The following is a 19,913-nucleotide window of genomic DNA, read 5'->3' on the forward strand; positions in this document are numbered from 1 at the left end:
TTATCTGGGGTAGAGCATCACTATTGGTGTTGTACTAGAACTACTGCTTGCCTGCTGCTGCCATGCAGTGAGGCCAGGAGAAGCACTCCCAGACAGGCTTTCCTTCCAAGGTGTGTTAGAAATGGAGAGAAAACCAAGGTATTTTTGAATACATGTATATGAGTGGTTTTGGACAGAAACTGCTGGTTCTGGATGCTGGGAGCTGCAGGAGCAACCACCTCCATCAGTGCTGCATCTCCAGTTCAGGACTGGAGAGAGCTGGCTCATGGCTGTGTTGCCCAACACACAGAACCATGTTGTTCTTCCAGCAGTTCAGACTGTGTGAAGGTAAGAGGCAGAGGGGTTATTTTGTTTATTTAGTTTTATTTTTTAAAAGCTTCCTATATTTTTTAAATTCCTCACCCACACAAATCCACGGGGTGAACAAACAAGGTCTTAGTCCAGCTGGTTTTGGGCGCACTTAGAAATCCCCATGGGGATTTTTATCTGGCAGGGCTGGGATCCTCTCTTCCCAGTCACAGCTAACATAAAAACATTTCTACTTATTAGTTGCACTTATTTATTTGTCCAAACACACAGCAGCCCAAGCCTGTGTTTGTGTGTGTACTCAAATGTCTTCCAAAAGCCACTCCTACCACCCCTGCAAAATAGTTGGAGGGTGACACAAGAATGATAAACATCTGGCCATGGGAATGCTCTGGAGTGAATGGAGCTGTGAATGGGGACCAGTGGCACTGAAGTGGTGGTGATTTCACTCCACATGAGACAAAAATAACCCAGGCTTTGATGCCCCTGTGTCCCAAGGGACAGGCAGTGACCCTGAGCACCCAGCTCAGTAAAGTCCCTCGCTTGAGGAAGAGGCTTCAGTAGATGCTTCATCCAAACTTTTCTGCTGGCATGAATCAAGGCTGGATTTGTGATTTCAGTGTTCACACTGAAATCTGTGCTAAGTGTTGACTCACAGGGGGAAGCAGAGGTTTGTGATCTGTGGCAGGAATCAGCTGTCTTGTTGGTCAAAGCTTCCAGCTTGATGATGGGGTATTTGTTGGAAGATGTAAGAAATTCTACTGCTTGGAACTGAAATAATGAAATAATAATTGCTAAGACACTGGGAAAGCCTCAGAGACTGAGTCCATACCAACTGCTGGTTCACATGCTGGTGAAATCCTCCTGTTGTAAGTATATTCTTAGACAAATGTGATTTTTGTGCTCTGTAAAAGCAAAGTTTTATTATTTTTTTATTATTTTTCAAACATTGCCTCTAGAAGTTACTCACACTTTTCCAAGAAAATATCTTTGCCATTACTACTAAGTAGGTGCTTTTTAGAAACTTTGGAAAAATGAACTCTGAAATGAAATCCAGAAATAATTAAATCATCCAGTTCTGAAACCTTTTTAACCATAAGTTATTTTCTCTGGTTTATGGGTGTCTTCCCCATTCTCTTTTGGAATGCTTTGGGTTTTGCTTAAAAACATTGCAGTAGTGGGAAATGGTTTTGACAGAAGATTCAGCCCTTTTTTTTTTTGCGTGTCCTCAGCACAGAGGCAGCAACTATTAGAAGAAAACCCCAAATATTTTCTGCCTGACGTGTTTCTCATCTGTTGTGGGCACTGGGAAATGCAGGAACACTCTGCCCAGCTGCTGGCAGTGCCCTGGACCTGCCACTTGCTCTTCTTTCCCAGGGCAGCACAATCTGACCCTCCAAGCTCACCAGAAGTTTCATGGTCCAGCTTTTTAGGCCCACACATGCCACAAGCCACACTGCAAAGAGCCCAGCCTGGCTCTGAGCCCTTGGAGGGCTGATGGGATGGGGCTCCATGGACCACCTGGTCCTGCACCTTGCATCTCTCCTAGCCCTCATCCACAGGACATTTGCAGCTCTCTTAGGAATTGCTGGAGTCCCAGCACCCCACCACTTTTTGACCTAAGTCTCTAGCTCTTCTGTGCTTCCCTTCTTCTCTCTGCTGCCCATAATTAGGGGCAAATCTGGGACAACATGAATAAGTAGGGGTGGGAATGTTGATGTGGCTCAGGCTGGCTGAGGAGGAGCTCAGTGATGAAGCTGGGCAGCAAGGGCTGGGGTGGCTGTGCTCTGGGATGGCTATGATCTCCCTGAAGACTTTCCCTTCTGGACCTGGGGTTCTTCAGCATGTACCAGGCTCAGATCCCAAGAAGCTCCAAGCCATGTGTGGCTTGGCCTGCTCATCTCAAGCTGGAGGTGTCTGATGAAGCTCCTGTTACCTTCCACCATGGCCCAGAGCAGGGACCTGGCTCTGCTTGCATCTCCTTGGGCATAGGTATTTCCAGCTGCCAGCATAACATCACTTTTCTCCTCCAGCACAGATGCACAAGCAGGGAAGCTCTGTCAAATCACAGGGGCTTTGGCCCTGGAGAAATCTATTTCTCTTCCTTTTTTTGGTGACCTGAGCCTTATCCCAGCTGGTGAAGAGCTGGTTTATGATTCATGGCTGGAAAGAGAGGCTGAATCAGAGAGTTTTGGCAGCAGCCAGGCTGAAGGTGGGGTTTGAGGATGGTACTGGCTGCAGGAGCTGTGAAGGCTCAAACAGCCCCCCAGGAGGATCCCCAGCCGTTCCCAAGCCACCTGCACCTCTCCTAGAGACAACCCCTTGCTGGCATTGAGATTTCTCTGCATGGTGCCTGGGTCCTAGGAGGGCTTTTTTTCTCATAGGGAATAACCTGATGTGGGAATCTGCTCTTTGCATTGAGGGGTTAAAAGTCTGCTCCCTCCTTCCAGGCTGACCATGGAAAATGCTGCTCATGCCAGGGACTGTGCAGGACAGAAAGGAGGGCTCCTAGGATACAGTGATACAAATAACACAGCTTGTTCCACGAGCAGCGGAAGGCAGCACAGCCTGGTTTCCAATGGGTTTGTCTTGTGGAGTAAAGGACATGCAGGAGCTCTCACTGGCCAGTAACAGCTAAACACACTCCATCACCTCCTCATCAGCCACCCACGTTCACAAAACTTATATTCCCATAATAACTGGGAGTCCCATGTGGCTGAAAGTGTCCAAAAAGCAGGAGAGTTGGAGAGGAGGGGTGCAGGGATGGTGTGGCTGTGAGAACCTTATTTCTGTAGAAAATCAGGCTGTGAAAATGAGGATGCAGGCAGACAAACTCCGGACTAGTTTAATGATGTTTCCATCATTTTCTGCCTCAAACTGTGCATCCACTTTGTGATGATGATCATTTTTCCAGGGCCAAAGGCACTCAAAGGGAGAGGTTTTACATGAATGTAATGTGGTGTGACATGGGGTACTTTGGGCCCACAGGGACAAGTGTCATTCTGTTTGGCAGTCTGGCTTTTGGCCTTCTAAATGGAGAAACTTGTGTCCCACTTCCCGTTTCAGCCCATTTTTGCTTTGATTGCCCCTGCATCTCAGACCTTGGGATATCTGGTGGTCAATGTGTGCTAAAAGCAGAGCCCTGCCCCTGTCCTCTGCACCAGGTGTGAGTGACCCCTGAGCTGTATCTGACACTGGGAAGATGCAGCTGTCACATATCCAGCTTCTGGTGACCACTTAAAAAACCCAGCAGTTCAGTTTTCTACTTTTTTCCTGCTGAGATCACATCACATTTGATTTCTAGGAGACAATACAGGTGTGATGATGTTCAGCAGATGCATGCTGGAGCCTCACAGGAGCCAGACCTTCATCTGTTTGTCACAAGCCCCTTGTTAGGAGCAGCACCAGGTCATGTCACCCTTTGAGGGACAGAGGAGCAGTGGAGAAGAGGAAGAGGTTTCTAACAAACCCAACAAAGATGTGCTTGATGATTTTTGTCAGGATGTGGTGAAGGCTCCTTGGTGGCGCACTAGTGGGGAGGAGGGGGAGTTACTGTGTCATTTTCATGAGAGTGGCAGTGGGGGCACTGGTGTCCCTTGACCCTGAGCCACCCTCCCCTGGGGAGAGGCCCCAGCAGAACTTGATGACCTATGAGTGAGTGGAGGCTGGGAGAGCCCTGCTCTTGTTCCCACTCACCTGGGTGGGAAGCAGTGTGGTCCATACCCTGCCCCACTCTCCCGAGCCAGCCATGGGAGCTGTGACTCTGGTGTGCTCCTTGACAATTTGTCTCTGGGTTTGAGGGATGAGCATAAAAGCTGTGCCCAGCCAGGTGGGGCTCTGTCCCGCTGGGAGCACAGCCCGGGGCCATGGCATTGGCAGGAGGTGACACAGCTGAGGTGACTGGTTACTGCCAGCACTGCTGGGTGCTCATTAACAGGGGGAGGAGAGGGTCTCGAGGTAAACAGAGCAAGGCTGGCAGATGACTGTGCCATCTCTGCGCAACCTCGTCTAAGCCTATTTATATAAATCATGTGAAACCCAAATTAGAATTTTATCCATCTGCTGTGCTGTAAGTCGCTCTTCCACCAGCACAGCAAGCCAAGAAAATGCTCTTAACTCCCTAAGATCTGCCTCCAGTGTGAGCAAGTTTTGTATACAAGGCCCATGGCTGGTGTGGGGGTGCTATGTTGCACATCCTGCCAGGCTGCAGGACAGGCTGTCACCAGGCCCTCCAGCAGACAGCAGTGTCTTGACATCAAAGGCGAGCCAGACAGAGGTGTGGATGTTCAGAGAGAAGTCTCCAAGGCTCCTCACTGTCTGTGGGAGGACAAGGGCTCACCTCTGCCTCGTGTGTGACACAACCATGGCTGAAAGTGTGGAGCGAGACCATCTCTGCCTGACTCCTGTCCTGGTGCTGAGGGCCAGACACTGGGGTGAACTTGCCATGGTTTGGCACAATGAGGAAAGTCAGGAAATGCTCTCTGCTCTTTCCTATGTGTCCTACTTGTAACAAAGCTGTACTTTCAGCCTTTTCCTCAGGGAGGCTGTTACCCCTTTGCTTTGCAGATGCCTGGTGCTCAGCACAGGGCAGCTCCTTGGAGGAGTCACGCCCAGGTAACCCCAGTGTGGCCATAGCTCTGTGCCTGCCTTCATGTGTGGTCACTGAACCTGCCACTCCTGTGGGAGCATCCCAGGGCCACTCCTGTGGGAGCACACACTTGTGGGAACACCCCAGGGCCACTCATTTCTAGGAAACATGCCTGCCTCCTCACACTGGAGGTCCCTGATGGAGATGATAACTCACCAAGGGATCTTTTGACCTCTTTACCCACCACTGTTATGATCTGCCTTTCTGGGCATTTAGTGCTTTTCCTGTCATTAAAAATAAAACCTTTTTAAAAATTAATATTATTATTATTTTCCCTTCGCCAAATTGAAGATTTCAGTGAACAGTTTGGGGGTAAACAAGCAGAGATGACACTGTGGAGGAACAGTTGGTCAAGTTTGTGAGAGATGGAGCCAGATCTAAATATGGCACAGCCTCGCTGGTATGGAGCAGAAGGAAGGAGGCATATGTGTCTGAGCAGTTGGATTGCTGCACGCTCTGTTAGATTTCCTTAACATCAAGTGCGTATCTTCCTCTTTTCTTTCCTTTTTAGTATTAAAAAAGGAGAAGAAGCTCACCAAAAATGTCTTTGTGTGGAAATAGGGAAGGGCTAAGAGGAGGTGATGGACCCTCTCTATCCCCACTGGCTCAGTGTACGGGTGCAGGCAGATGTGTCTGCATGCGAGGCTTCTCTGCAAGGACCAAGCCAACAGGCCACCCCCAAAGGCCTTCTCCCAGGTGACCTCCTTGCTGCTTGGCATTGGTGGAGTGACTGCTTTGGGCCATGTATCCCACAGAATGCAAGACCTGCAGAAGGGAGAAGGTCACCAGTGTTCATCTGGAGGTGCTGCCCACTCTCAGCCTCTCAGCTTGGCCTCTGCCCACCAGGGGCAAGATGGACCAGGTGCTCTGGGCTGTGCCCTCAACCTGGGTGTCTCCTGCAAATCCCAGGCCCCTGTATTAACAGCTGAAAACCCAATTCCCTCTAGCAGTTAGCTCCTCCTGGGAAGTACATCTTCACACCCCTTCTTCACTGGTTGCATCAGCTTTTGAGCCCCTTTGTCTGCTGACAAAAAGCCTGCAGAGAAATCAATGTCCTTAGAGTGTGTTCACTGCTGGAAAGAACTGCACAAGGATTTCACTCTCTGTGGCTGACTGTGGAGACAACCAGAGGTCAGGTTATGCCAGAGAGACAACAGGCTGCTGAATGCACACTGCCACTCCTCATGTGGCTCCTGCCTGTCCTGGTGGGTGGGTGTCCTCACAACCCCTGGGCTGGGGGACTGAGGCTTTCTTGTCTGTGGGATGCTCTTGCTGCATTTTTCCACACCCAGGGAAAGGCAGGGAGCTGGAGAGGAGAAGCCAAAGGTGAGAGTGTTGCAAGCAGCTTTAGTCAGGGCTGTGCAGAACATGACCTGCACTAAAAAGTCAGTATTTGTCAGCAAATTACATATGTTTTTATTTTTGTTTAATTGCCTCCATTTCCCTAATTGCATTTTAGATCAGAGACCCCAAAATCCTTGGCACAGGAGAAAGAGCTACAGAGAGAGAATGGAGCAAGGCAGGCTCCAGAGCACTGGTTGTGCTGCTTGGTGTGTCCCAGAGGTGTGTGCTGCCTTGGAGCAGCACCTCAGCTGCTTCTCCTGCCCTCTGAAGACTTGTGTGAAAATGACCAAGATCCAAAGGGCCCAGGCTGCTCCTGGAAGAGGAAAAGCCTGTTGGTGTTACTTGAATGAAAGGGCTGAGGACAGTGCCTGAGTGTCTGCATTCACATCCTGGGAAAGCAGTGGGAGATTGATCCTGGTTTGGTCACCCACTGATGAGCTAATTTTTAACACCAACCATGTGAGTATAAAAAGGATTAACCCTAAGTTTTAGAGCTCTGATGACATAATAAAACATGGTCAAAGCGTTTGTGTAAGGAGATGTTTCAAATGCCCTTTTGTGAATGCAGAGGTTCATCTTAATTGAAGAGGTAGAAATAGGAACACAGAAACAATCTTCTGCAATGTAGCACTGCTGCTTGTTTCACAATTTTGCTTAATTCATTTTTATGAACAGGCTCTTAATTCAAGTCTGTTTTTTTCCTCTGCTCCCCCTGTGCAATGCAATCCCATTTGTGTCTAGGTTACTGGCAACCAGTATATCAAGCTCTAGCCAAGCATGTATTAAAATAAAACTGCAATCTGCTGAAAAACAGGTTTTAAGATGGAAACAAATAATTAGAAACACACCAATTAGTGTCTGTCTGACAACAGGTTGAGCTCTGCATGGATTTAAACAAAGCTGTAAAGGCAGGATGTGAGCGATTCAAACTGGAGGCAGTGGCTGAGTGTTGATTTTAATGGGTCAACTGGAAAAGATGTGGGGAAGGAACAAACCTGGTTGGTTTTGGCTGGGGCTGAGCACCCAGAATTGTGAGATAAAAGAGAAACACGTGGGGGCCTTGTAAGGACTGAGGACTGAGGCCTGGGGTGGAGCAGGAGCTTTGGTTGATGTCAGCTGGGTTCTGCCCCTCTTTGGGTGCCTGCACTGGTGTGTGTTTGCTGGGCACTGCTGACACACCAGCCAAAGGTGTGGAAGCATTTTCTGTGGTTTTGTACCTTTGCTGTGGGTGTTTTTGTGCCTGCAGACTCTGGCAATGCCCTGGGGCAAGGCAGAGAGCCCTGCCCATGCCCCCTGGCCAGGCAATGGACAGCAGGGCCACTGGGGAGCTTTCCAGCAGCTGCTGAGAGCAATTCAGTCAAAAACTCTTTTTCTCACATTGACAGGAACATCTCACCGCTGGAACTGCAGTGTGCCCAGTCCTCAGCAAGCTGTGAGAGAGCAAATCACTCCAGCAGCGTGGATCGTTCTTCTGCACCCATTGTTATGGAAATCGCCTTAGAGACTGTTGCTCCAGCAAACATTTTTAGAAGCACGAGTGAGTTGCGCAACAGGAAAAGTGCTCGGAGGTGAGGAAAACCCCCCTCGAGGCTCTCAGCACTGCCCCTTCCCCCAGTGGCACTGTGGAGCCTTGCCGGCTCTCCTAGTGGGGATGGGATTTAGGGTGGGGATGGGATTTAGGATGTTCCTTTGCCTGCTAAGGCAGGGAGAAAGTGCTCCTGGAGGAGAAGCCCCTTGTGCGTCAGTCTCCAAGGAAACCCTTGGTGCTGCGTGGCTCAGCCTTCGTTGCACGCCTGGGCTGCGGCTCACACATCCCAGACTTGTGCCTGAATCACACATCCACACTTTGATCTGCCAGTGGCGTTTTATGGGTGCAAATTTTAGGCAAATTGTGGGGTTTTCCTACCCCTATATGCTACTTTATCTCAGAGAGCCTCATGGTTGGCTTTGGTGTGCAGCACAAGTGAAACCAGCCCTATCTCTGTTTCGAATGCACATTCCTCACCGTTGAGTCTGGAAGGAGAAGCCTTCTAATGCTCCCACACCTCCCAGCTCCTCCAGACCAAGCCTGGGAGCCTGGTGGTTACAGGGAGGCTTGGGCAGCAGGTGCTTCCAGGTGTGCTGTCACCAGCCTGGGTGCAGTGCCTGAAACCAGGGCAGGTCACCCCTCTGCTCCCTGCTTGGTGACTGCCCCAAAAGCTTCCAAACCCCCACAGGTTAGGGCTGCCCAGCCACAGGGCAGTTTCACTGCTCATCCCCCATTTGTACTAACACCTAGCCCTCAGTTTTAATTAAATAAAAAAATCATCTCTTCTTGTCTCAATTAACTACAAACAATTGTGTCTCTTGAGTTTGCTTCTCATGCTCCTCATCACTGCCTGCTGTGGAGCAGCACCAGCTCTCCAGCCTGTGCCCAGGAGCTTCCTGCAGCCTCAGCTGATGAAAGGGGAAAAGCACAGATCCAGTGACCTTTGTTTGCCTCACTGCTGTCCACAGTCCCTGCCTGACATTTGAGGAGTGCTGTAAGTGCTGGAGGGGCCATGGGGATGGGGTATTGGGCAAAGCACGTCAACCTCATTCTTGCTGGTAGAATACAGGCTGAGCTGTGACCCTTCCATTCCCTCTCTGGAAGTCACAGTTGACTTTCATGGTGGTGTCTTACCAGGAACAGGACACTTCCTCCAGCTCCCTGCTGGCCAGGCAGAGGGACTGACCACAGTTTGTCTGTTCCCAGAACTGTTTAACTGCCCACAGCAGTGGAGCTGGAGCAGGGTGGGATGTCTGGCTCTGTGGGATGTTGTGTTGCTTGCTGCCAGTGCTATGGGATAAGATAAGAGGGAGCTGATAGGCTGGATCTGGGAGGGGACCTTGTCATCCCAGAGGAGATGCTGGAGATGCTGAAGTGGTGGCAAGGTGCCACTGAACAGCCTGGCTGTTAAACACTGACCTGTCAGGTCCCCAGCTTCAGCCTGGCTGCTCCCTGGCATCCCCCAGCACTGCTTGGGGTGGGGAAGGACAGCTCCATCCCATCCCATGCCTGCCTCCTTTGGCTTTTGCAGGCTGGCTGGTCTTAATTTCTCCAGGCACTTCCTGCAGGACCACAGTGCTGGGTGCTGCAGATGTGCTTGAAGACACTGAACACCCTGACCCTTGTCCTGGTAAATTGTCCAGCTTTGCAGCCAGTGCAGTTGAAAGGGTATTTTTCTCCCTGAACCTGGCAAACTCTTTATCCCAAGGATTCTTGGTGGTGTTAACCCCCAAACTTCAACAGCCAGAAGCACGAGATTAGCATAAGCCCCCAGCTTTCTTTTGATAAAGAAAATTTGAGGGGAGGGTGAGAAAGGATAATTGGATTCTTTGGATTTTGCATTCTGAGCCACTTGTGCTTATTTTACCTCCCTTGGTACTTTATCTGCTGCACTTGTGCAGGCTGGAAGCTCCCTTTTATTTTGTTTTGTTTGCTTTTGATGTGAAAACTGAGCTTTTTAGGGCTAGTAGCTGAAGCTTGGTCACAGGAACTGAGCCCTGAGCCGTGCCTGACTATGAAAGTCAGATGCCTTTGCTGGACATCTGGCTGCTTTAGTGCCAGATAGCAGGGAAGAGCACTTTAATATTTATCCTGAGCTAAAAAAACAAGTAGAATGGAGAAAAATATACAAAGTAGGCCATGAAAACAGGGTTTGGGAACATCTGAGATCCGCTCCTAATTAATAGCAGTTCCCATCCCAGAAATCATACCATTCAGCAAAAGTTAATCATCTTTGCTCATACATACAATACCCTTCAAGAGAGAATGAGTCACCCTCATTGAAATGTCTGATGTTATGAAATCCAGTGTGACTGATGTAACAGACCCAGCTAAGCTCTCCAAGTTGGCCGGCAGCACCCGTGGTGAAGCTGCTGTGTGTGAGCTGACTTCATTGAGTTTTGCTCGTTTGCACCCAGGATGGATTTTCCCTTTAGTTTCTGGAACAGACTCACAGCAAAGAGCCCAGGAAGGCTGTGGGAGGGCAGGTGAGTGTGGCAGGAGGGGTTGGCATCACCAAGCCCCCGTGGTCCTCACTTCCCAGCATGAAACTGCTTGTCCCCACCTCTGGAAGCCCACAAAACTACAGCAGCCCCTATCCTGAAAATGTTTGGACACCCACATAATTCACAGCTCTTTGGGGTGTCTGGGACCAGCACTTCAGTCACACCACACTACATCTTTAACCATTCGCTGGCCTGGGTCTTTATTCTTCCCTGCTTGGTTGAGAGAGAAATGTAGGTTGAATTCAGCATTAAGATTCTGCCTTGATATCAGCTGTTCCCTTTTAAATTAAATATTATTACCTGCAAACATTTCCTTTTAGCACTGGGAGCCGTTTGCTTGGTGTACTTTGTTTAAATGTCACCATATGAATTACTGAAAGTAATTTAAATATTTAAAGACATATACTGCAAGTCTAATTTTATTTTGAAATCCCGAGCCAGGCTCGCAGCTGATGCAGCAGATAACAGCTCAGCCTGGCACCCCGGTTCCTGGCCCCGTTCTTTAAATTAATGATTTGCATTTCCAACACCTTTCACCCAACAAGTCTGGGCTCTGAGATTTTTTTTTCCAGACATATTTTCTTCTCTCTTTGAGGCATTGCAGCCCCTCTAGGATGGGTGTGAGTCCCTTGGCAGCTTCTCTGCCATCCACCCGTCCACTTGGGTGTCCTTCTGGGGCATCTGCTCCAAGGGCAAACCCTTGGAGCAGGAAGATCAGAAATGCCAGGGCCTCAGCAGAAGAGACAGCAGTGCGCTAGTATTTCATGCTTTCCAGCTAGAGAAGATCCCCCTCTTGACACAACCTTTTCATCTCTTGTTATCTTTATGAGCAGCTTAAAAAAAAAAGTACCATTTCTGGCACACTGACCCTGCTGCTGAAGAGCTGTTCCTCTTCCACCTCCTTCACCTTCTGGGATTAAAAGCTACAGGTAATGCTGGGGAGTAAATAAAAGGCTTTCCACCAGGAAATAAGCTAAAACAGTAAACAAAACGCTGATTCTTAGAAGAGAAACAACTGAAGCTGTCGCCAGGAAAACATGGTGATGAAGCACTCTGGTCCTCGGAAGTTGCCTTACATGTGTTGGAAATTACCTTCTGACTCGACCAGCTCAGTGTGTCTGGAGCCACTGTGCTAAAAGCTTTTAGCTGACCTGAATACCCGAGGTTTTCAAGGAAATAACATTTCCCATGAGAAATGTCACCACCAGAGCCAAGCCTTTCCTGAGAAAAGCCTGCGTTAGGTGGGTCATTTCTCCTGCTCTGGGAGCAGCCTCTCTGAGGAGCTGGGCTCCCACTGCTGTGTCCCCATGGGCAGCAGCTGCTCTATGGGCACGCCCAGAGCTCTGCTCTCACTCCTCTGCTGCCACAGCAGGGGGTTCTCCAATGCAAGGTTCAGGTAAAAGCCTTTTAATCATCCTTCAGCCATCTCCCGGGAATGTTCCTCCTTCCTGCTGCCCTTCTCCCTCCAGAGCCTGGCTGCTTACGCAGAGCCGGTGACTCATTCCCTGGGATGTCTTTGCTGAATTTGCCTGGTCACCTCTTTCCCTGAGCACTGCTTCCTTGCTTGTCAGATGGTGAGTGAAGGAGCACAGGCAGAGTGTGTGCTGGGATGGCACCAGCTGCTGGCAGGATCCCCCTTTCCTCTTGCCCTGGCTGTCCCTGGGCTGGTGCCCCCCTCTGTTGTGGGTCAGAAGGGAAGCAATGTCTGTCTCCAATTCCATCCTTTTCTCCAAGATCCACCACCTGAGCTATGGAATGCTGTGAGCTCTCCCTGCTCACCTGGCTTTGCACGTTCCAGGTTTGCCATTCACAAGGACCTCAGTGTGCAAAGAGGAACTTTGTGAAGTCCAGCAAAGGGAGTGGGAACTCCTGCCCCCAAGGAGGAACGACTCCACTCACCAGTATAAACTGGGGAGCAGCTGGCTGGAAAACAGCTTTGCAGGTAGAGACCTGGGAGGTCTTGGTGGATAACAAAATGACCATGGTACCGTCTCACAATCAGCAACATCATGAGCTGGATTAAGAAGAGCATTGCCAGCAGGCCAAGGGGGAAGGAGGAAGGAGGTTTTGATTGATCCTTTTTGACCAAGCGCTGCTGCCACTGGCAGAAACTGGGTTGGCACCTTGTGAGTATTTCAGATACTTCTTGCCAAATCTGAGGTCCAGCAGAGTCCTGCATGAAGGATCCTAAACCCCAGTTCAAGGCTTGGAAGGCAGGACACAGACAGAGGGAAGGAACCTGCCTGACATCACACAATTAAGCCAGTGGTGGGTTGGGAAGTGACTGGACTCTTCCCTGAGAGCTGGTTCAGTTCCCTCCATGCTCAGTCCTGTTCTTGTAGTTGATATATGTGTATTCAAAAGTTGTGAGTGTACCAAAGAGCATCAGGCTGGCCAAAGAGATGCTTTGTGTTCAAAATAGTCCTGTTTCCTGGAAACTAAACTTTTTTTAGGGAAAAAAGAGCAGGGCTCAGCTGAACATTGCTAACACTGTGAGGAAAATGGAAGTTGTTTTTTGATGCTCTGAAACAGGAACCAGCCCCTTGCTCCTGAAATGCTTCACGGAAATGGATTCTTGGGTGTTGTTTAGTTTATTTTAACTGCAGTGAGAGGTTGCAAAACCAAAAAATTTGATGCAAGGAAAAAACCCCTGGAACTAGAGCATCTTCATAGATGTCCAGCAGAACTTCTCCATGGGAGAGCAGTGCTGCCACAGCAGCACTGAGAGAGAGCTCAAAGCAGGGCACGAGTCTGGGCTGCCTGTCCATCCATAGCCGCAATATACACTCAAACCAGAGCAACTGCAGGAAGAAGAGCTGATTGGAATAAAAGGATATGAACAATGATTGACTTTAACACCACCCATGGTGAGAAGCAGCAGCACAGTGCAACTTGCTGTCCCAGTGTCTGTGTTGGCTGAGGGTTTTAACTGGTGCATTTTGGGGTTTCACTGATAGCCAGGGCCGTGGGGCACTGCCACGGTGCTGGGGCTGCCTCTGTGCTCTGGTGTAAATCCCAGGCAGCGCTGCCAAAGCCTCTGGGACTGCCCTGGCTCTACCACAGCAGAGCTGAGCTGAGTGGCCCCACTCTTGCAGCAGTAAGAGAAGCCCTGGCAGGGTTTGCATTTCAGAGGAGCACCTAGAAACCCAGATGCCTTCCAGAACCAGGCTGACACCCAGCTCTGTGTGGGGAGAAGCCTGTCCTGGTAGCTGGTGGCCCTGCTTGAAATCAGACCCGGCAGCACAGTGAAGAGGGAAAATGCAAAGGCTGGAGAGCCAAAGTATGGTGAAGTCTTTGTCTCCTCTCAGCTTCTCCCACACCTTCTCCCACCAGAGGGACAGGCCATGTAGAACCTTCCCTGGGAGGCTCGGCATTGCCTGCATCCAGTCCTGATCTGCACCATCTGTCCACTTCCCCTGCCACAAATCAGCATCCCAGCAGCAGCTTGGGCAGATGAGTGAGGGTCACAAAACTCACCCCCTGGGCATGAACTGGGAAGCTGGGCTGGGGACACAGAGCGGGGTGCAGCCTGCTCAGTGACAGCCCTTCCTGGTGGGTGGTGAAGCTGCTCTCACAATGGTTTCCCATGAAAAGCCTGCACCAGGAAGTTCCCCACTTAGGCTCCTTGGAAAAAAAATCTTCCTCTGCAGGAAATTGCTTCTTGAAAACAGCCTGGCTGTCTGGAGGAACTGCCGAGGAACTGACGTGCGTGGGGCGGGTGAGGTGCTGGATCTGCAGAGCCGGGGAGGGATGGAGCCCAGCAGAGCCAAGGGCCAAGGCTCAGCACCAACAGGTCCTTCACTCCATGTGTTGGGCCATTTCTCTCTTGCTTCACTCTTTTCTAAGGAGGAAGGGTTTTTCTGGCATACAAAAGGAGGAATAAATGGGATATGGAGGCCTGTATTCAACTCCAGGCTGTGCAGGCTGTGTCCAACATGTGCCCAGGCCAGGCTTGAGGGTAGATGTTATTGGCTTCTTAAGTCCCATAAATATCCTGTCCTATTCCATCATTGCAGTGACAGACTCTGGAGGGTCTCATGCCAAAGGGAGCATTGGAGCTTTCCCTTCCTCTGGTCTTCTGCAGCGGAGGATTTTCTAAGGATGGTGAGACACAGCTCCTAGACCTCCTCATTTAAAACTCACTGCTAAAAGGATAGAATCTTAATCTTAAATATTCTCCAGTTCTTCCTCTGGAAGGAGCCTGGAGCTCAGGAAGTGAAGCAGGGTAGAAGGGAAATGGTGTTGCTTAAGGATGTTTTCTCAGTTTAATTAGATTGGAGCTGCCCTCCCTTGCTGGTGGAGCCTCTGGGCTCTTAGCTCCTGCTTAAACATGAGCCCCTTTCTCTCCCAGATTTCACAGAAAACACACCCATTTCCATAGAAGTTCAGGGCTTTCCTCAAACCCTGAACCTGGAGCCAGACTTTTCCTGGGTGGCCAGTGAGGGCAACAGGAACAAACTGAAGCACAGGACATGTCAGTTCTCCTTTTCACTGTGAGGATGGTGAAATACTGCACCAACTTGCCTGGGGAAGGTGTGGAGCCTCCATCCTTGGAGATATTGGGATACCCAATAGTAGCTGCAATACTTGCCCTGAGAGATGCTGCTGTGAGACAGGAGCTGGACTGGACACTCATCAGGGGGACCTCCAGCCTCAGCCCCTCTGGGCTGCTGTGCCCCCTGTGAGATGGTAATGACCCCACTACCAGGAGGGGATGGTTTGCTTCTTCTGCAGGAACCTGCCAGAGAACAATTTTGTTGTCTTTGGAGCAGAGTTCATTGACACATTGACAAGAAAGTCTCCAGCTGTGCAGCAAAAGGGCATCTTGGAGAGCCAAATGTTATGTCCATTTAATAGAAGAAAAATGGCATTATCCCAGCACCTCCAATGCCAGTTCCACATGCTTCTGGCTGCCTTGTGTTTCATGAGATGCTCCACAAAGGTTTCTCCTTGTGGTGCTTCTTCCCCAGCCTCCATCCATCTGCCTTGCCATGTGGAAGATGCTTCCAGGGCTCAGCATCCCCACAGGATGGAGCCCAGCACCAGAGACTTTGCCCCGAGGCAGGGCTGTGTTAGGAAGGGTGAATCTGTTCCCGTGGCTGAGCTGGATGCCTGCAGTGCCAGAGCTGATGCTCCACGGGGATTGTTTGCTGCAGACAGGAGACTTGGACCCTCCTGCTGAGTGTTTGTGGGTGAAAGGCTTCGCCAGGCCAAAGTCATCTGACATTTTTCTCGGGGGCGGGTGAAGTTAATGAGTCCGGATTAGGCAGTGCGGAGGCTGGGGAGCTGGATTTCTGCTGAATATATATGAAGACAAATGTAAATTCTAAACTTTCTAGGGAGTATTTTTACCCTGGCTCAGTGCTAACATTGATAAAAATAGTCACAAATTAGTGCAAGAGTAGAAAGTAAAATTGGGGATTTTTTTTTTCCCTGTTAAAACCATGCATCTGCTACCATAACTACCAGGACTTAACCTCTTCCATGCATTAATGAAACATGGGGTAAACCACCAACAAGTGCCCTCTCCTGACAAAATAACTCCTACTACATTAAATAATTAGGAAGCAAAGCTGAAATTAAATAAAACGTCTTTTTTAAAAATTTATTTTTAAAGATAGAAAAAAGTGATTCAGTCCTAGAAATTCAGCACTGCAAGAGGATGTTAACATCACACCAGCCCACCTGCCTGGTTCCTTAGCACCCAAACGCTTGCAAAGGTGATGGGAGGTATCAGCCCCATTCTACAGATGGGAAGTACACAAACTGTGGATTCACTCAACGTCACAGAGCAAATCAGAAGCGGGCCTGGGGGCCCAGGTTACCTGAGCAACTTCCCAGCTGAAATCTTGCTCACAAAACATAGCTTTGAGCAGCCAGTCCAGCATTAAGCTGCCAGGAAGGTGCTTCCTGTCTTGGTACTGATGGATATTTGATCACAGGCACCTGAGCCAGGTGGAGACTCCTTCTAGAAGGAGTTTAATAGCTTTATGGGCAGGTATCTGGGCCACCAATCATACCTAATACCTCTTATTAGATGTAGCAAACAGCTGATGAGCTGTGAAAAGGTAAGTCCTATGAAGGTTTAGCTGCTACAGCCCAGGTCTGTTGGAGAGAGGCTTGAAAGAAAATCCTTTGGGGGTGAAGTGTTGTAGAGAAAGTGCATGTTACCAAAAAAACTTTTCAGAGGTTCATTTTTAAGAAGATATATGTTAACTTCTGACCAGTTTCTAATTTACTTTACTCTGTAAATCCTTAGGAGCTCCTGCCTCACCTAAGCTGTAGGTAGTACCATGCTTCCCCTAGGGGTGTGACACCTTCTGCCCTTTACTCACATCTTGCCTCTCCCCTTGGCTCAAAGTAGGGTCTGTCACATCCTTGGGAGTGATGCCTCTGCAGGGGCTGCCAGGGCCTGGAGTGGGTTTTGGGCAGACATCTGCTAATGATGCACTTACCTTTCGTTCTGCCATGACTCATGGTCTTTGTTTCTAAAACATCAAAACAGCCTGTGGGCTCTGCAGTCAGAGAATCTGGGAAAAGAGAGGTGATGGTGATGGAAATGAGGAAGCTGGCATCTGCACCAGCATCATGGGAGATGGGGACAGATGAAGACTCTGTAGCACTCTGAAGCCAAGCCAGCAAGATGGGGCTGTGGACAAGGGGAAGTTACCTGGTCACTGCACTGGGCATTAAGCAGAAGGACTGTTGGAGAAGAGAGCCTTTCCACAGCAGAAAAACAGACAGATGCACACAACCTGTATTAGAAACTTGGGTCAGGTCTGGTATTATGGTATGGGGATGATAGCAATCCCTGGGCTCCCCAGGGCAGTGGTCACCAAAACTGCTGGAGTTCAAGAAGGGTTTGGACAATGCTCTCAGGCACGTGGTGGCACTCTTGGGATGGTCTTGTGCAGAATTAGAAGCTGGGCTCAATGATCCTTGTGGGTCCCTTCCAGCTCAGGATATTCTACAATTTCATGAATCCATGTGGTTATCACTTTGTGCAGTCCTTGTCACGAGCACTTGGGGCTTTTGGGACCTGAGCTGGAAGCTGCCCATTTCTGGACATGTGTTGTGGTTCTGCCCATCAGCAAAGCCTTGTGCATGGGGAGACAAACACCACCAACACCCCTGAGCCCTGCCAGCCGCGCTGGGCTGAAGGAGGTGCTGGCACACCATGTCCTACCCCCAGCCTGCAAGCCACGTCTCAGGAAACCTTGCGGGGTCGAGATGCCGCCTCCATGGGAGGGGATTTCGGGGAATGCCCACAGCTCTCGGCAGAGCTGGGATTTCTCTCTGACGGGAGAACCCCCCGCGGGTGGCAGTCCCCGATCGCGGCAGGACGGTGCCTTAGGCTGAGGCGCACTGTGGAGCCGCTGACTCCAGAGGGCAGCACGGCCACGGGCTGGCCCCGAGCGCCGCCGCTGCCCGCCGGCTGGCGCGGGCACCCAGCAGCGCGACCCCTACTCTGCGAGCCCGGAGCAGCCAGAAGCGAGGGGAAGCTCTTCCAATGTCCCTCAGGTCCTGGCTGGGCAGGTGGAGGATGTCACCATTCTGTTATGTGACATTATTTTGCTTTGGCCCTTCTCAGAATGAAATCTGCACTTGTCTCCGCAGGTGACGCGTCTGGAGCCTGTCCCGAAACTGATGTGGTTGCTGATGCGACCGCAGAATGGAGGTGAAACATTTCTGTTCTGGTTTCACAGGACCACACACTGGCGGCTACACCTGCCTCCCTCGCACCACCAAAAAGGATCCCTGTAAGATTTCTGGGCTGTTTTCAGCACAACAGGGACTTTAGACACAGATTTTGGTTCTCTGCATAAGCCACTGCTTCTCCCCTTGTGAACTGAAGGTGCTTCGATAAACATTTTGAAAGGTCAGCTATTTTCACTGTGTCTGTGGCTTGCATAAGAACCTCAACATCCTCTGCTGCAAAGAGCAGTGTTAGGAACTTCCTACTGCCACGCTGAATCACAATAGCTTCCCACAGCAACCAGTGGTAAAAATAAACTGGGCAAGGGGAAGTGGACAGCTTCTGCTCTTCCGCTTTCTTGGGCACACTTGAGTCACAAAAAAAGCGATGTAGAACAAGACATTTATTTTGCTGATGCCAATGAAATCCATGAATGGTTCAGAGCATGGTCCTGCTGAAATCACAGTGTTTTGCAATGAGACTCTCGCTCAAAGTTAAGCATGTGCTCAATTGCTATCTTAAGTCAGTATTTTCATTAGGATCCAGCCTTAGGAATTAGACTAAAAGGAGGCAGGGACCCCTGCACATCCAAGTGCTGCTTTTGTTATAAAGGCACAGGAATACAGCCCTCTTGGTATATTTCTTCTGTTAAGGGTCTATAAAAGACCACAGAGGAGACAATGGCTCTGAAATGCTTTCAGTAGTAGATTTTAGCTTTGAGAAAAGCAGATTTTGACCAGAAGAAAAGTGTCTTCAGATTCAAATCAATTTGAAGTTCTGCCTAGAGACAATGCCATTTGAACAGCACAGTTCTCAACAACATTACAACTAAGACTCTGTGTGTGCACGTGTTTGTTTGCGTGTGGGGGAGTGTTTTAAGAGCAATATTTTTCCTCTTACACAAGGTACAGCCCAGTTCTGGCTGAAATTCAGCCAGCTGGGGAAAAAACTTGAGGAGTCCTAGTCAGGTTGCTGAGCCTGGGAATCTTCTGGTGAAACAGACCTGCCTCTTCCCTTCAAACAGTGTGTGCTGACAAAGTTTAAATTAAGAGGCTAAAGAGATGAAAAGTTAGGGAGAAAAAAATGGAATGGCTTATCTGTCCCATACTGGGGAGAAGGAATGGTTCCCACTCATGCTTACAAGAATTTGGAGAGCAGGGGCTTGTAGGATAACCCAGGAGAGAAGAGACCACAGCAGAGCTCCAGTCTGGCTGAAAGCTGGGTCAGCCCTGGGGGCAGGCCAGGTTACCTGGGGATGTGTTGAGTTGAATCTTGAAATCAATCGAGGATGGAGATTGCACAACCTCTCTGAGCAATCCACCAATGTTTGACTGCCTGCATGGTGAAAATAGACTGCAGTAGAAGTGGCTCATACAGAACCACATTTTTAATGTCATCCTGCTCATTAAAAAGAGAAAGATCAAATCTATTTTGTAACAGGAACAGTTTGCGTGAGGCACGGAAAACTTCTGGTACCAGAGGACTGATTCACATGAGAAGGAATGTAAAAGATGGAAGGAAACCAAAGGGTGCCTCCAGTTACATTCCTGTCTCGAAATGTTAGTGTTGCAGCACAAAAGGTTTGTATTTATAGTAGTGGATACCAACAGGGAAGATATTCTAAAAATATACAAGGATGCACAGATAAAAACATGTATGTTGTAGCTCATTCTGAGAACGAAAGGCAATGCGGAGGCTTAATGAGCTTCAGTCGATTTTAGTTTGGAACTGTGAGTTCCTGTCAAAGACCAAACAGGGCTGGGCACGACCCACTCAGAAGCCACGCGGGCCTGCGCACCCTCCGGCCCGTAGGCTGGGTCACTTCACAACCTGACCTTTTTATTAAGCCCACGCTCGGGTGAAGGGCCCGAGGTCAGCCCCGGCGGG

General features: G+C 49.6%; 1 long non-coding RNA gene across 2 annotated transcripts; it reads left to right on the forward strand.

The window, feature by feature from the left end:
- The first annotated feature begins 695 nt into the window (after positions 1 to 695).
- LOC108963560 (uncharacterized) lies at positions 696 to 19,304 on the forward strand. 2 transcript variants are annotated; one of them, XR_007778660.1, is made up of 5 exons: positions 696 to 1,175; positions 6,414 to 6,757; positions 7,684 to 7,866; positions 8,650 to 8,820; positions 17,948 to 19,304. It is a non-coding gene; the product is annotated as an uncharacterized LOC108963560 (long non-coding RNA). The 2 variants fall into 2 exon arrangements; XR_001992272.3 differs by having other exon boundaries at positions 7,684 to 8,820.
- The last annotated feature ends 609 nt before the right edge of the window (positions 19,305 to 19,913 follow it).

Source organism: Serinus canaria, chromosome 12 (genome assembly GCF_022539315.1).
Source record: "Serinus canaria isolate serCan28SL12 chromosome 12, serCan2020, whole genome shotgun sequence".
Taxonomy (NCBI): domain Eukaryota; kingdom Metazoa; phylum Chordata; class Aves; order Passeriformes; family Fringillidae; genus Serinus; species Serinus canaria.